Source organism: Sminthopsis crassicaudata, chromosome 2, assembly GCF_048593235.1.
Source record: "Sminthopsis crassicaudata isolate SCR6 chromosome 2, ASM4859323v1, whole genome shotgun sequence".
NCBI classification, from domain to species: Eukaryota; Metazoa; Chordata; class Mammalia; order Dasyuromorphia; family Dasyuridae; genus Sminthopsis; species Sminthopsis crassicaudata.
The window spans coordinates 575,886,250-575,902,204 of record NC_133618.1 but is presented as its reverse complement, the minus strand read 5'-3'; the positions used below and the strand labels follow the sequence as shown (position 1 = coordinate 575,902,204).

At 35.2% G+C, this 15,955-nt stretch overlaps 1 long non-coding RNA gene across 1 annotated transcript in view; it reads right to left on the bottom strand.

Moving 5' to 3' along the window:
- Positions 1-15,955, bottom strand: part of LOC141553734 (uncharacterized) — a 33,281-nt gene continuing 17,326 nt past the window's right edge. Inside the window, exons 3-5 of the long non-coding RNA XR_012485615.1 lie at positions 13,691-13,781; positions 6,807-6,909; positions 1-551 (exon numbers count right to left, since the gene is read on the bottom strand). This is a non-coding gene — a long non-coding RNA (uncharacterized LOC141553734). The remainder of the gene's footprint in view (positions 552-6,806; positions 6,910-13,690; positions 13,782-15,955) is intronic.

Here is a 15,955-nt window from a genome sequence, read left to right as displayed (position 1 = left end):
TTCTTCTTATTGATAGCTTCTTTGAGGTCTAAACCCAATAATGGAGTCTCTGGTTCAAAGGGTTTGGACATTTAGTTACTTTGTTTGCAAACTTCAAATTGCTTTCCAAAATGGTTGTACCACTACTATCTTTCAAACCCAAAGAGGAAATCCATTAAAGGGCATTTTCCATGAGTAATAATACGCCAAAATTTAATGAAACATGAAGATAATTTATTTGTCTGCATTTAGCAGATGAAAAATTTTTATCCACAGCAACTGAGGAAAACAGATTATGTAGAACCAGATGAGAACTGGGGAGAATACAATGAATTTGGAGCTAAAGATAAGAGTGATTCTGTCCAATAGTGCAGTTCTTCCTTCTTCAGATCTTAGTGAATTTCTTCTTAATTTATTGATATGAGAGAGAAATTTGAAGACTTTAACCTGAAGCACTCATAATTTCACACTTCTTACCAGGATTGGCCTTCTTCACAATGTGAACACTACAGGTCTTTAGGTCAAAAATATCTACACAGTTTTCCCTGTCGAATATAATGGGAATTAGGTAGCTTTGGGAAAGAAAAAAAAAAGAAAAAAAAAGCTGATTAGAATATTCTTTGAGTCACCTCTTCCATGAAGCCCTCTTCCCTGATTACCCCTTTCAAAGGAAGACTAAGTTTCCTTCTCACCTTGTAAATTAACAGGTAATTTCATAATAAACTAATAAAAGTGACTCCATTGAATTCTTTGAGCTTGGGGATATGCTTTACAACATTTTCTAACATTTCTTCCTGACTGGTAGGTGCATAATAGAAGAGACCAGTAACATAGACATGAACAGATCCTGGAGAACTATGACAACAGTGGTAGAGATTTTGAATGCAAGGAACTTGGGATGCAAGGTTGACCTGTAATTCGAGGCAAAACCAGAGCATTACTGAACTGAATTGAAACTTTTGAAAATATCAGTGGAAGGTAAGATGGAAAACAGGGCCAGGTTCTTTTATTCCAATTTTTGTCCCCACTTATTGAGCCCAGAATCATGGCCTCTCTTTTTTTATCTTCCATGACCTTTATGTGCTAGAAGAATTTGGAACTTCTCCCTTCACCCTCCTTCCACTCACTAAAAGTGGTGGTTGTGGATTTACCAGAAACAATCAACTGAACACTCCACAGAGTAGCTCTAGCCACTAGTTATTAATTTTATCATACAAGACAATGCATGTGACTATAGCATGGATTATATGTAATAATGAATATATAGTCATTAATAAGAAAGGGAGACTTAGAAATCAAGAATGGTTCTTGAAAGTAGAGATAGGAGAGTTTCCTAAGTTAGTAAAATTATAGCACATATAATACAGTACTTTCTAAACCTATTTAGAGCCAATACTTGTGAGTTTGTCAGTGAAAGGGAGAATTATTTACAGATGTACATAGTTTCCTGAGCACTTTCTGGTGAGCAATGAACAATATTGCAGGATAATTATTTCTTCCTTTAGGAGACCACAAAACTTTTTGGTTACTTTGCTACAGTATGTCTTAGCCAGCTCAGGGTTATAAACAAAAAGCCATCCAATGTGAACTGAATCCTTTCTGACAGAACCACTAAGACAATAGTAAGTGACCTTAGGCTAGAGTTGCCTTATGACAGGACATCCTTCACATTTGTACTTCTCAGTGCTTAACACAATGGCATGTAGTAGGTTGCTGAATGATTAAGGGACATCATGGTTTTCTATTGTTGGAGAAATCAGGGCAACTAGTCTGCTATAAGTAGCTATCATTACTGTAGCCGAAGGATGCCCATCAAATTATATCTATTCCACACCACTTGTCACATATATAATAATCTAAAGATTTAACACTATTTTAATATAAAGATATTTAAAATGTACTCTTTTATTTTTCAATCAAGGAATTATTCATATCTTTTCCATTTTTGCCTAATTCCCTAAGTTTTCCAGTTTATAATTGTAGAAACATATAAAAAAACCTTTATTTTTAAAAAAAAATTCTCTAGAAATATTGAGAAGTAACATTTCTTGATTCTTAAATACCTTCTAAAACCCTTGGAAAAGCCCTTTGGAAAGGTGGATGTTTGGTCAAGGACAAAGAAGCTTTTCTTATTAATGAATTAAGGGGATAGTATCCAACTTTTTTCTTTAAAAAAATTACTCTTGTTTAAATCATTGTCTCCTTATTTATATAGAGCTAATGGGAGCCATGATTCATCCTTTTCCATTAAAAAGGATAGATAGATAGATACAAATATAGATAGATAAATATGTGTGTGTATCAGGAAAGAGTCCTTTTGTTTATTCCAGAAATGGGGGAATGGCCCAGAAAGGAATGAGATTATTGCTCAACTATTCAGGAATATTAACCCAAACTATATACTATATACTACAATCTTTTCCTTTTCCCTAATTCTGCCCTGAAATTGTGTTGGGGGAAAAATAATGTTTGAGGGCAGGAGGAAAACTGTAATCTCTATCTCTTTCCAAATCAGAAGTAGTTTGATGGTAAATTGGGTAAAATTATTTCTGGCATATTTGTGCCTTTAAATGTAGATTACAGTATGATTATTAATATTTTTATTTTTGACATTACCTAAAACTTCATAATATTTTAATGCTTTTTAGATTCCCCCCTGGAAGTTTCATTGCTTCCCATGTAAACATTATAAAGAAGCTCGTAGTAACTACTTGGTTTGAGAAGTTTCAGGAAATTTCCTATTAGGCATTACAAATGTTAACTAGGAAGAGAACAGATCTCTATAGCTGTTATGAAGTCAAGATATTGTTTTCCTTAATATCTCCTCAGGAAATAGTCACCATCTATCATTTCTTGATTTGTTTTCAATTCTTATTGGGTATTCTATCACCTAACAGCACTTATATATCATTCTTTGGAATTCTTTTGGGAGGATAAAAGAGGGTGGCACTTCAGAGAGAGAGAGTGTCTTGTCTGGACCAGACTTGAGGTGGCTCTCTGCAGGAAGGGAAGTCTGGACCAGAGTTAATGGCAACTGTGGGGAGACAACAACGGTTCTCTACAGGAAGAAGAATCTGTCTGAGAGATTTGAGTTGACACAGCAGATCTCCTCCCAGAGAATGGGCATGGGATAACGCAAGGGCTTCTGGGAAAAAATTACTTCAACCAATGAACTTGCTCCTCCCCAGGAGTTCACAAGTAAAACTCCCAGTAAAGGCAGGAACTAGAGAATTGTTAAGTACCGATTTAACACTTAGTAAGATCCTAATATCTCATTATCTCATTAGCACTTAATAAGAACCGAACAAACCAGAAGATATTTGTTCCTCAAAGGATCCAGCTTCTTTCTCTTCTGGAAGAGCTTCATATTTATTTCCTAATTCCAAATATTCAGTGATCCTCTTCCTTCTTTATGCCACATTCTTCCACATTCAAATCTCTTCAGCTAGCTATGTCTTTATATCTCTGCCCCTTCAGAATTTCTTTTTCTTTGGGGCAGCTAGATGGAACAATGGATAGAGTGTGAGCCTGGAGCCAGCAAGCCCTGAATTCAAATCCTGCCTCAGACACTATGTCAACCCTGTCCAAGTCACTTCAGCTCTGCTTGCCTCAATTTCCTCAAATATAAAATGGAGATAATAGTACTCATCTCAGAGGGTTGTGGTGAGGACCAAATACTTAGCATATTGCCTGATACATACTAGGCATTTAATACATACTTATTTCTTTCCTTGTTTGTTTTCATGTTGAAGACTTTCAATATTTTAGAGAAACATTTCATTTTCCATGAAAATACAAAGAGATATTTTTTGAAATTCTTTTCTTCTCTTCTAAGAGTGGAACCCATACACTTTGAATATAAATAACAACCCCCTGGCCATAGGGGAAATATAAACGGGATACACTATCTAAGTTACAGTAAGATTCTTCCTTGTTCTCCATACTTGCTGGGAATAACATCCTTATTTCTTTGAAGTAATCTCAAAATAATCACGTTAAAAATCATAAATATGCCATTTCTGCTTCATTAAAGTCATGATGCTTATGCTAAATATTAGTGTCAAAACCAGATCATTGTTAGATCCTATTAGATACATCCTACCAAATGAATACTGAACTATTCATTTGGGTGGTCTAGTCATTCAACCAACTTTAAAAGCACCTACAAGTATAATTATCTAGCCCATATTTTTCTGTCTTGTCCACAAGGATAAGCATGAGTGACATTATCAAATGCTTTAATGAAGTCTAGGTGAATGACAGGGGAAAAGTATTATAGGAACATCAGTACAGAATTGAAAAAGGCCTTAGAGAGAATCTTTTCCTTTTACAGATGTGGGAACTAAAGTTCAATGAGGTTAACTGATATACTTAAAGTTCCACAGATAATAAGAGAAAGTACTAGGATTTGAATATGAGCTCTCAAATTGACGAGAGTAAAACTCTGCTTGATCTGAGTCAGCCCTGTAAAATTATGTAAAATCACCAACAAAATGTCTCCTTAGATCTATAAACCCAAATAGTCTTGTATCCTCTGGAGCAAGATAAGTTTTCTTGGAGGAAGTTAGGACTCCAGGTAAGATTTCACATCCACTTGGGACTCCTCTCAGACTCATGCATAAAATGGGTGTTCAGAAAATGACCCTTTGCAGTTCATTTCTCTCTTGAGAATGATATGCCCACCAAACCTCTTGGTGTTTCTTTAACAATAAAGGTTTTCTGCCATAGCCTTTGGGTTTAGCAAAATACCCCAAACTCAGGCCTTGGACAGCTGACCCTCACCCATTCCTGCCGTACCTCTTCTTCAGTACCCTCAGACCTCATCAAAATTAAGTAACCTTTGTCAATATGATCTGGCAAAATGGATAGATGGAATGTGAGAGGTATTTCAAAGGAAAAACAGCTAGCAATTGACCATCAATTGAATATGGCATATGAAGGAGAGACAAGATATCACTGAAGTTTAGAGTCTAATTGTCTAGGAGAATGATAATACCAGAATAGAAGTTGTGAGAAGGGACAAATTTGATTGGTGGGGCAGGAAAGGTGCTAACTTCAGTTCTGGACTTGTAGAGTTTAAAAGCCTGTCTGTCTGTCAGTTCTTTACTCTTTGACTTTACCAGAACATGGCTAAAATAATCCTTTTTCCAATCATTAGCATTTTTCTCAAGTCCCAAATTATTCTGGATTTTAGTCTTTGTTATATGCCTCTGATTATATCTTTTATAAATTATATCCTTGCAAAATCTGAGTGTATTAGAGAAGTCCTGTGTGGCCACATCAGCCTCTCTAGATGCCTTCTTCTTTTCTTCTTCATCAGAACTATTTGTAAATATGTCATCGGAACTGTGTTTTTTAGAACTTCCCATATTTCTAGAACTATCTTCCCTTTGAATTCCTCAGGCCAATTCCTACTACAATTCACTTACCAGTTTCCTCACCTGTAAAATGAAGATAACAATCTCTGGATCTCCTACTTTTAGGGGGTTTTTGTGAATGCCAAATGAGATATTGAATATGATGCTAAGTAGCTAAATAAATGTTATTCTTACATAATACATAACCTTTGATTCTTTACTCTTCTTATAACCTTTGATTCTTTACTCTTCTACAGAATAGTGACCTGGAATATGTATATAAGTTGATTATCCAAAAATAATTCTAATTTGATCATGAGATATATTCTATGGTACTTTCAGTAAGCACGTACCTTCTTAATTCTGCTTTGTTTTACTTGATATTCAAATACTTTCATTTTTTTTTCCTTAAGAAAATATCAAGAAGTATATTAAATTGGTGACTGTCTTACAGAGTAGGGAAAGGAAGGCAGGAGAAAGGGAGAAAATTAAAAATTCACATTTTTTTTTGAAAAAATGAATTTTGGAGGCAATTAGGTGGCATAGTGGATAAGGGTATCAGCCCTGAAGTCAGGAGGACCTAAGTTCAAATTTGGTCATAGACACTTGATATTTACTAGAAGTGTGATCCTGGGCAAATCACTTAACCCCAATTGCTTCACCAATAAAAAATAATTTTTAAAAATGAATTTTGTGTTCAATATGGAAATATATTTAATATGATTTTACAGGTATAACCTATATCAGATTGATTGCGGTCTTGGAGAGAGGGGAGAAAAGGGAGAAAAAAAAAAGGAAATCAAAACCTTATAAAATATTTAACATGTAGTGGTCTACCTGCCATTTGTGAGTGGGGGGGGGGGAAGGAGAGGAAAAATTGGAACAAAAGATTTTGCAATTGTCCATACTGGAAAATTACCCATGCATATATCTTGTAAATAAAAATCTATAAATAAAAAACAAATTTTTTTTAAATAAAAAATGTCAAAAAATTATAAATAAAATTTTTAAAATAATGTTAAATTTTTTTACATGTAATTGAGGAAAAATAAAATATTTAAAAGAAAAGAAAATATGAGGAAGGCAGAAAAATAACATGTCAGATCCAGGAGGAAATCAGTCTAGGATTGCATATTTACTACCATTAATTATCATAGTGTCTGGTACATACATGGTTATCCCAAGAAGGCAACTTTGAACTTAGAATCAGCACTCCTGAGTTCTAGTTCTGTCTCTCATTTTTGTTAGCTATGGAACTCTGGGTGAGCAAGTTGACCTCTGAGACTCAGAGTTAAAGTGTGATATAAATGTGAGCTATAATTGGTTCATAGAAAAATTGTTTTTGAAAGAAGATTCATTGAGCTAATAATATTTTATCATAAATATATTTTATCATAAAAACAGAGGGCAGATGATCATCAGTAACTGAGATCATTCTGTTCAGAGTAATTCTGGTGGCCTAGAATTTACCTGAGGCAGCAAGTCATGTGTTTCTCATAACACCTACAGTCTTGACAGTCTTTAGTCCTCCATTTTTCCCCATTTTCATAGAAATCATCATCCATGAAGCAGCCTAAACACACAAATGTTAACATCTTTCAGTGCAAAGATGGAATGGTATTGCTTTAACACCAAGGATGTCAGTTATTCAATCACTTAGCAAAATGGGTTTTATTTTCTCTAAATGGCACTTGGGCCACATTTATGGTAAGAAATGAACTGAAGGTGTAGCTAGGTGACATAGTGGATAGAACATTAATCCTGAATTCAGGAAGATCTGAGTTCAAATCAGACCTCAGACAATTAACACTTACTGGCAAGTCACTTAACTCCATTTGCCTCACCTAAATAAATAAATGTATTTTTAAAAAAAGAAGTAGCAAGCTAAAGCAAGAAAATAGACAATTGTTTATTATTATATATTCTGGTGTCTTAAGACAAGGGCAGGTAGAATGGGGAAGAATCTGGGACAAGACTATAAAACCAGGCATGGAAAGATAGCATGGGGGACCTCAAGATCTGGAAGACCTTGGGATCTTAACTTAGTGGGATATTTTTAGGTTTTTAATTTTCAAAAATTTGAGTTTAAATTCTTTTTCTCTCTGTGGCCCTTTCCCCATTCATTTAGAAGACAAACAATGTAAAATTCCCTTATTGTATATGTGAAGTCATACAATACATATTTTTACATTAGCTATGTTGAAAAAAAACCCTCAAAGGCAAGAAAAAAAGTTAAAAACAATATGCTTTAATTTGTACTCAAAGAGGTCATCAGTTCTCTCTCTGGAGGGAGATACCATTTTTCCATTATAAGCCCTTTAAAGCCCTCTTAGATCATTGTCAGAGTAGCTAAGTCTTTCATAGTAGGTCATTGTTACAACATTTCTTATGTTGTATATATATAGCATATAATATTCCTTCATGGTCATATACTACAATTTGCTCAGTCATTCCCCAACTAATGGGTTTCCCTTCAATTTCTAATTCCTTGTCACCATAAAAAAGCTTCTATAAATATATTTCTACATATAGATCCTTTCTCTTTTTCTTTAATGTCTTTGGGATACTTCTGATTTTATTTCATTTTTAGGTATATAGAAAGGGTAACTCATCTCCTGGAGAAATTTAACTATTTCTTGTAGCTCAACTGATGATTCTTAAATCTTGGAATGTACGGAGACCATGCAGTAGACACAGAGACTGATGGATAAATGGATCACCAGGACCCAAAGAAGATCCTAAATATCAGTTGTGGGGAAGGGAAGCAAGGGAATAAGGAAGGATAACTGCTGCAGATTCAGGACCATTAGTAGCCCAATTGGTAGAAGCTGGAATGATGAATCTCAGGTCCTCAGCTTCTCACTTTTCCCTTCAAAGTTCCTAGAGTCCTTTGGATACCTGCTCCTTCAGGTGCTCTGATAGCTGCACTCTTGCTGAGGAGCTCTTGGGCAAGTTAACAGTGCTAAAGGTTTTCAAACTGTTCTGGACATCATTCCTTGTATTTGTTTTGTTTTGGTAGTTTTATGGCTAAAAGGACTGTTATTTAAAAATCATTGATACTTTTTGTTTTTACATTACAATAACTCCCACCACATTTTAAACATTTTGTATCACATTCATTGTCCACCTCAAAGATAAAGGAAATAGGTTTTCCTGTGACAATCACAGTATGGGGTGTGGGGAGGGAGGAATAAGAAGATGATCTCTCTCTCTTAGTTGTTGTTGGCAAAATTCTTGCCAGAATCCTCCTTAACAGAGTCCTTCACCTTGAAGATGATCATCTACATGAGAACTTCAGCTTCAGAAAGAGCTGAGGAACAGTCGACATTATATTTGTTGCTTGACAACTCCAAGAAAAATGCCTGGAATGGTAATCTATACACGACATTCACTGATCTGACCAAGGTTTTTGTTACTGTTAATCATGAGGATTGTGGGAAATTATGGCAAAATTTGGGTGCCTGAAGTTCATCAGTATCGAATGTCATTTTCATGATGGCATGGATAATGTATGACACTCTTGCACTTTCCCAATTACCAGTGCTGTGTGCTTGCTCCCATGCTTTTTAGCATGGTGTTTTCAGCACTGTTGTCAACTGCCTTCAGCAAGGACAAAAACAGCATCAAGGTCAGCTCTTTCACTGATGGCAAATGATTTAACTTGAAAAAGGTACAAGCCAAAATTAAGATGGAGGGAAAGTTAGTGGAGGATTTTTTGTTTGTAGATGATTGGGTTCAAGATGCAACAAAGTATGGATTGATTCTCTGCTTCTTATTCTAATTTTGGCCTAATGATCCCAGGTCTTCCACTATCCAGCACCTCATCATATACCATCAGTTACAGCAAATGGAGAAATATTGAATTAAAAATATTGAATGCTGTGAATAAGTTCACTTACCTTGGCAGTATACTTCCCTGGGATGTACACATAGATGATTAGGTGAACACATGAATTGCCTGAGAGCTATCTCAGTATTTGAACGACTCCAAAAGAAAGTGTGGAGGGAAGAGGTATCAGACTGCCTATCAAATTGAAGGTCATTGCACTGACCTCATTGTTGTAGGCCTGTGAAACCTGGAAAGTATACCAGCACCATGACAGAAAACTAAATTGCTTCTATTTAACTGTCTTAGGAAGATTCTGAAGATCACTTGGCAAGAAAAGGTACCAGACACCAAGATCCTTTCCCAAGCTAAACAGCTAAGCATTCAAACAGTACTGCAGAAAGGGCATCTCTGAGGGCTGGGCACATTGTTCAAGTGCCTAATGGAAGCTTGCCTAAAAGACTACTTTATGGAGAATTCACATGAGACAAGTATTCATATAGAGTTCAGAAGAAGTAAGGTCTTTCTGAAGAACTTTGGAATTGATTGTATGACACTCAGATTGACAAAGAACCACCTAGCAAGGTGTCCCTGCATTAAAGGCACCATGATGCTCTATGAACAAAGCAGGATTACAATAGCTCAAAAGAAATGTGAGATGCACTAGAGGCATCTCCACTTCAAGTATTCTCTCTGTGTCCAACCCGTGGTAGAGCCTTCCAAGCTCATATTGGACTGTTGAGCAATAGTCAGATATGCTGTACCTTGACTCCAACATAGTGATGCCATTGTGGACCTCTTGGAGAATGAAGGATAAGAATCACCTAACACTTATTTTCAAATATATCTTTCTCCCTTCCCACTTTTCAGAGAGCTATCTCTAATAATAATGAAGATTTAAAAAAAAAACAATGTTCTGTAAAATTAAATCACACACCAAATGAATCTGAAACCATATGCAATGTTCCACATCCATAGTCTCCTCCCCAATTCTGCAAAGAAGGAAGAGAGATACATTTTCTCATCTCTTCTCTGGAGTCATGCTTGATAATTATAATTACATAATATTCAGGGTTTTAAATTTTATTTTTGCTGTTCCTTTTATTTTTATGCATATTGCTTCCTGGTTCTTCTTACTTCACTCTGCATCAATTCATAGAAACATAAGATTTAGAATTAGAATGAATTTTAGAAGTCATCTAATCTAACATCCTCATTGTACCAATAAAAGAACTGAGACACAGAGAGATTAAGTGATTTGTCCAAGCTCACACAAATCGTCATAAATAGCTGAACTAAGATTTGAAACCAGGTCTTGTGACTTAAAATTCACCTTTGCTTCCATTGCATTACACTGCCTCCTATAAGTTTTTTCAAGCTTATTATGATTCCCCACATTCATTATTTCTTACAGTAATATTACCCAACCTATACTCACATCTCATTATTTATATCAATGACCAATCAAAAGGCATCTACTATATTTTCAATTTTTTGCTACCATAAGAAGTGCTGTTACACTATGACTATTCAGGAGGTATATAGGACTTTTCATTCCTGCCTTTTTACTTCTGTAGTGTATATTCCTAGTGGTGGAATCGTTCATTTTAGTCACTTTTCTAGCAAAATTCTAAATTATTTTCCAGAATAATTGGACCAATTCATAACTCCACTAACAGGATATTAGTATGCTTATCTTTCCAAAGCCTCTCCAACATTGGCTATTTACAAATTTTAGCATCTTTGCTAATTTTATGGGCTTGAGGTAAAACTTCAATGTTACTTGGATTTGTTTCTTTCCTATTAGTGATTTGGATCAGTCTTTCATATGGTTGTTAATAGTTTACAAAATTTTTTTGAAAACTGTTAATATTCTTTGACTATCTGTTGGGGAATTGTTGTTGGTCTTATAGATTTATGTTAAATCTCTCTATGCATTGGATAGCAGATCCTTATCTGAGGTATTTGATGCTAGAAAATTTTTCACTTAATACAGAGGGAATAGTTTTTGAAGGAGATTTGGCCTTCTTAGGCTTGCTAGAAGCTATGCCTAACAATGCTTTATATTGATGATGATTTCTAAACCTTCAATGTTAAGTCTTTCATTTATTCACAGACAATAATGCAAACGGGACAATGCATTTTGATGCAAATCATAAGAAAAGTTACTGGCAATGTAAATGTGTTATAGAAAGTTTTTTTTTTAACCTTTATCCAAAATTTGCTTTCTCTGTCTTCCCATTTATTTGACCATGATCTAACTCATTGCATAAATATCTGCTATGATATAAAGAATAAAGTTGTTAGGCTTGTTTTAAGCTAAGGGAAAAAAAGCCTATTTTTTTCAGATGTCCAAGTTCACCAATTATGTCTCCTTTGGCTTCCCAGAGATATTGCCTTTAAAGCATGAAACCCTATCTCCCAGACATGCCTAATTCTGTCCCTTATGATATAAATGCTAAGTGTATCTTTGAACCATTCCTATTCTCCCATCCCTGCTTCTGATATTACCAAAGCTCAACTGCCAACTAAAAAGTAGCTTTCTAAATCTATGGATTGTATACATTTAACATTCATTATTCATTTGCTTTGGAATTCTGTCCAAATTCTTCAGATGTCCAACTGAGAAAAATAAACTTTTTGCAACCTACCTGCTAATCATATGGTCTTGTTTACGCCATGACATATCATCTATAAGCTAAATTTTGTTTTAAAAACATTTTGCTATGAGATTTTTGTATAAAGGGGAATTTATTTTTAAATATGCTGCTAGAACAGAAGAGTGAAAGAAAATAAAATTAAGAGTATTCAGAGTAGAAGAAATTAAGATCAAATAAGAGAAAGTATTGCCTAAGTTAAACAAACTGTCCTAAAAGTAGGATAATGCCTAAACAGTCTGGTTGCTTTTAAATTTGATGCAAGTAACCCAATTATTTTGTATCAGCTGGAAGAGAAACAAGCACCCCTCTAAATTTTGATGTCTAGGGCAAAGCCCCAGTTGCTCAACCCTGGTAATAGCTCTGGGAACCAGAGGTCTAGAAAATAATACTCTCCCCAGTGCCCCTGGGGAGGCTCTTGAGCTATGATTCAGCCACTTGAAGAGAGTGGAACACGAGGAAGGCCCAGAAAACATATAGAACAGTGGTTCCGTTGTCCAAGCCCTCCCAATGACCTGGAGCTCAGAGAAGCCATAAAATAGGAGCCAGGTAAAAGTCCCCAGAGCCCCTAGTCTGTTGGAATACTGTCCTACTAGACCTTCCCTTCTCCCATCTTCTTTTTCCTCCCAATATTCCCTGCCAGGATCTTTAGAGATGGTTCTGATCACGTTTCTCCTTTACTGAAATCCCTCTTGTTTTGTTCAGTCATTTTTCAGGTGTGTTTAACTCTTCGTGACCCCATTTGAAGCTTTCTTGGCAAAGATACTGGCATGGTCTGCCATTTTCTTCTCAAGTTCATTTTACAGATGAGAAAACTGAGGCAGACAGGGTGAAGTGATTTGCTCAGGGTCACCCTGCTACTACATACTGGATTTGAAGCTGGGAGGATGAGTCTTCCTGACTCCAGATGGGCACTCGGTAGACTATGGCGCCACCTAGCTGCCCCAGATCTCTCTAGTGTTTTCCTAATGCTTGCTGAGTGGTTTGGATTCTTAGCTTGTCAATAAAGGTCCTCTATAACTTGGTGCTTATTGTCTAGCTTATTTTATGTTGCTCCATTCTCTAGACAAACTAGAATTCTAGTACCAGCAGGAACGCGTGACCTGTACTTTCTTGCCTCCAGGTCTTTGTTCACATAGTTTTTTGTGCCTTGGTATGCTCTCCTCTACCTATCACCACTTTTAAGATACAATTTAAATGACTTCTCCTTCATGGGTTCTTTCCTGATCCCTAGCTCCTTCAGACCGCACATAGCATTTTATTTACTCATGAATTTATCATATGTTATTGTATAGTCACGATGCATCTATGCTTGTCATGCATTCCTACTAAAATAATTCACGTTTCTATAACTCTTTAGGGTGCACAGTGCGATGAGACTCCATGCTGCATGGCTGCTTCACTTATTATTTAGATCCTCAAAATAATATAGCAAAAAAGTGTTTTTGTTCTAGACTCCAATTGTTGAAATGTCCCCTACAAATGCAAATCTATGCTGATCCTACAGTAAACCTAAGGATGCCTTCTGTATTTAGGATTAGTGTAGGATCAGCAGAGTATTGGACCTGGGATCAGGAAGACTTAAATTCAAATCCAGCCTCAGATCCTTGCTAATTGTGTAACCCTGGGCAAATCAGTTTGCCTCAGTTTCCTCATCTGTAAAATGAGCTGGAGAAGGAAATGGCAAAATACTCCAATATTTTTGCCATGAAGACCCCAAATGGAGTCAGACATGACTGAATTACAAAAGCAGAGACTTCTCTTAATGAGAATATTAGTTGAAAGTTTTGATAATGAATTGTACATATTCAACTTAAGGCTAACCAGTCATGACTATGCCCTTGTCATAGAATTCCATTTAATGCTCTTACCTCTAGTACTGGATGGGAAGTCTAATTGAAAACAGCTTGAATCTCCCATGTCAACTGTGAGGAGGAAGACGAGCAGGATGACTGGAGGAATCTTCAAAATAAGCCAGTTAGAATCATCAAAGTTTGTTGAAAAGGTATTTGGGGATGGTGAACATGAAAATATGGGGAAAAATCAATTGTTTACAAAGAAACTAAAATAAAGAGATCATTTTTGTTGGAGTGTCATATCAAATACAAATACAAAAAAGATACCTCTCCCAAATTATATTTGCAAAGTAGAAGAAACTCTTGCCACATTAAATAGTAATAATAATTAATTCCTCTCCTGTCTATCTCAAAGCAGATATTGGACTGAATTCATCTATCAAATGCCTGTATATGCAAGATCCTATGCTAAATGGTTAAAAGAAAAAAAAGACATACTCCTTGTCTTCAAGAAGCTTACAGACTTTTTCTTTTAAATAACTTTTCATTGAATGTTAAAATTGTTTATATGTATAATCGGGGGGAAATAAAATATGATTAAATTTGCAACAACAAGAAATTTTCATTGACATCTTTTTTTAACATTACCAAAATTTCTTTCCCCTCTCCATCATCCCATACAATAAAGAAAAATGAAAGTTACCAAAATTATTAATATAGCAAAAAATATATAATATGTATATACCGTAGTTGAAAATCTCCCAAATCTGCAAAGGGATGGGTTGGAATTATCTTTTCATATTCTCCTCCTTGGAGACCTCTTGTTCTTTATCATTTTGCAACATTCTTTTTTTTTTTTTTTTTTTGGTAATTGATTTTTTTTTGTTCATATTGTTGTGACAGTCATTCTGTATGTTGCTATTGTCTTCTTGTCTCTAGTACTTGATTCTGCATCATTTCCTATAGATCTTTCAATTTTCTCTATATTCATCACTTTCATAATTTTTAAAATTTAATTTAGTTTTTTTCATTTTAAGTTCCAAACTGTCTCCATTCTTCCCTCCCTATCCCACACTAGAGAAGACCACCATTTGACACAGATAACCGCCCCCCCATCCCTCATCACTCCCAACTCCCATGGATAGATTTCAAAAGCTCTATGAACTCGAGTGGGAAAACAATTACATCTTTATTTTCACTAACCTTTTACTGAAATTTAGCATTTTCTTCAATTATTTAAAGATTAAGAGACCTACAGTAGTTTAATTTCCCTCATTTCATGACCTGAGTTTAAGAGATTTATCAGGGGTATTTGAGGAGGATTTAAACCTGGATTTTCCTGACTACATAAAATTCAACACTTTATCCACAATGTCCTGATACTTCTATCATGCCTTCTTTTGCAACAGAACAGGAAAAGAACCAGTACAAAGGAATAAAAGGTTAATCTTTCCTTTACATCTGTCCTCTTTTCACTGTCCTCTTTTTCCTCTTCAGAGATAGCAGCATAGGAGTGAGAGAGATTATGAGCAATGAGCATAAAGGTCATACAATTCCATTTTTATAGTCTGATCTTCTCTTTCCAAGTCAGACCTATTCCCAACTCACCATGGAACTATGCTCCCTTCTCATCCCCCTCTTCCTGTCATTTCTGTCATTTAGAGAATGGCAATTGAAACAATGAGATTGATTCTGTATCCTCTTTTAATTGATCCTCTTTGTAGTTAATTGATTTTATCCTGTAACTGCCTAAATCATGGTTCTTTGTCTTAGAACTTAGTTCAGTTCTGTGATTATCAACTATGATAGACTTAGATCTTCTCAGCAATGCAATGATCCAAGACAATGCCAAGAAATTTATGATGAAGTGCTATCTACATCCAGAGAAAGAACTGATGGAGTCTGAATGAAGATCAAAGCATACTATTTTCACTTTCCTTGTTTTTTTGTCATATTTTTTTCCTTTTGATCTGTTTCTTCTTTTATAACATGACTAATGTGGAAATATGTTTAACATGATTGCACATGTATAACCTATATCAGATTGCTTGCCATATTGGAGAGAAGGAAAGAGGAGGAAGAAAAATTTGGAACTCAAAATCTTTCAAAAAATAAATGTTGAAAACCATCTTTACCTGTAATTAGAAAAAATACTATTTATATAAAAAAGGATTTAGTTCATCTATTTTCTGAAGCTTTATTGCTCTTTTTTCTCATCATAGTCATTTATAAATTTATTCTCCCTGTTTCTCACCCCCAACCAGAAAGCCTTCCCTTGAAACAAAGAACAAAGTTAACCAAAAAAATAGGAGACTTTAAAAACATAATAAAATGCCAATG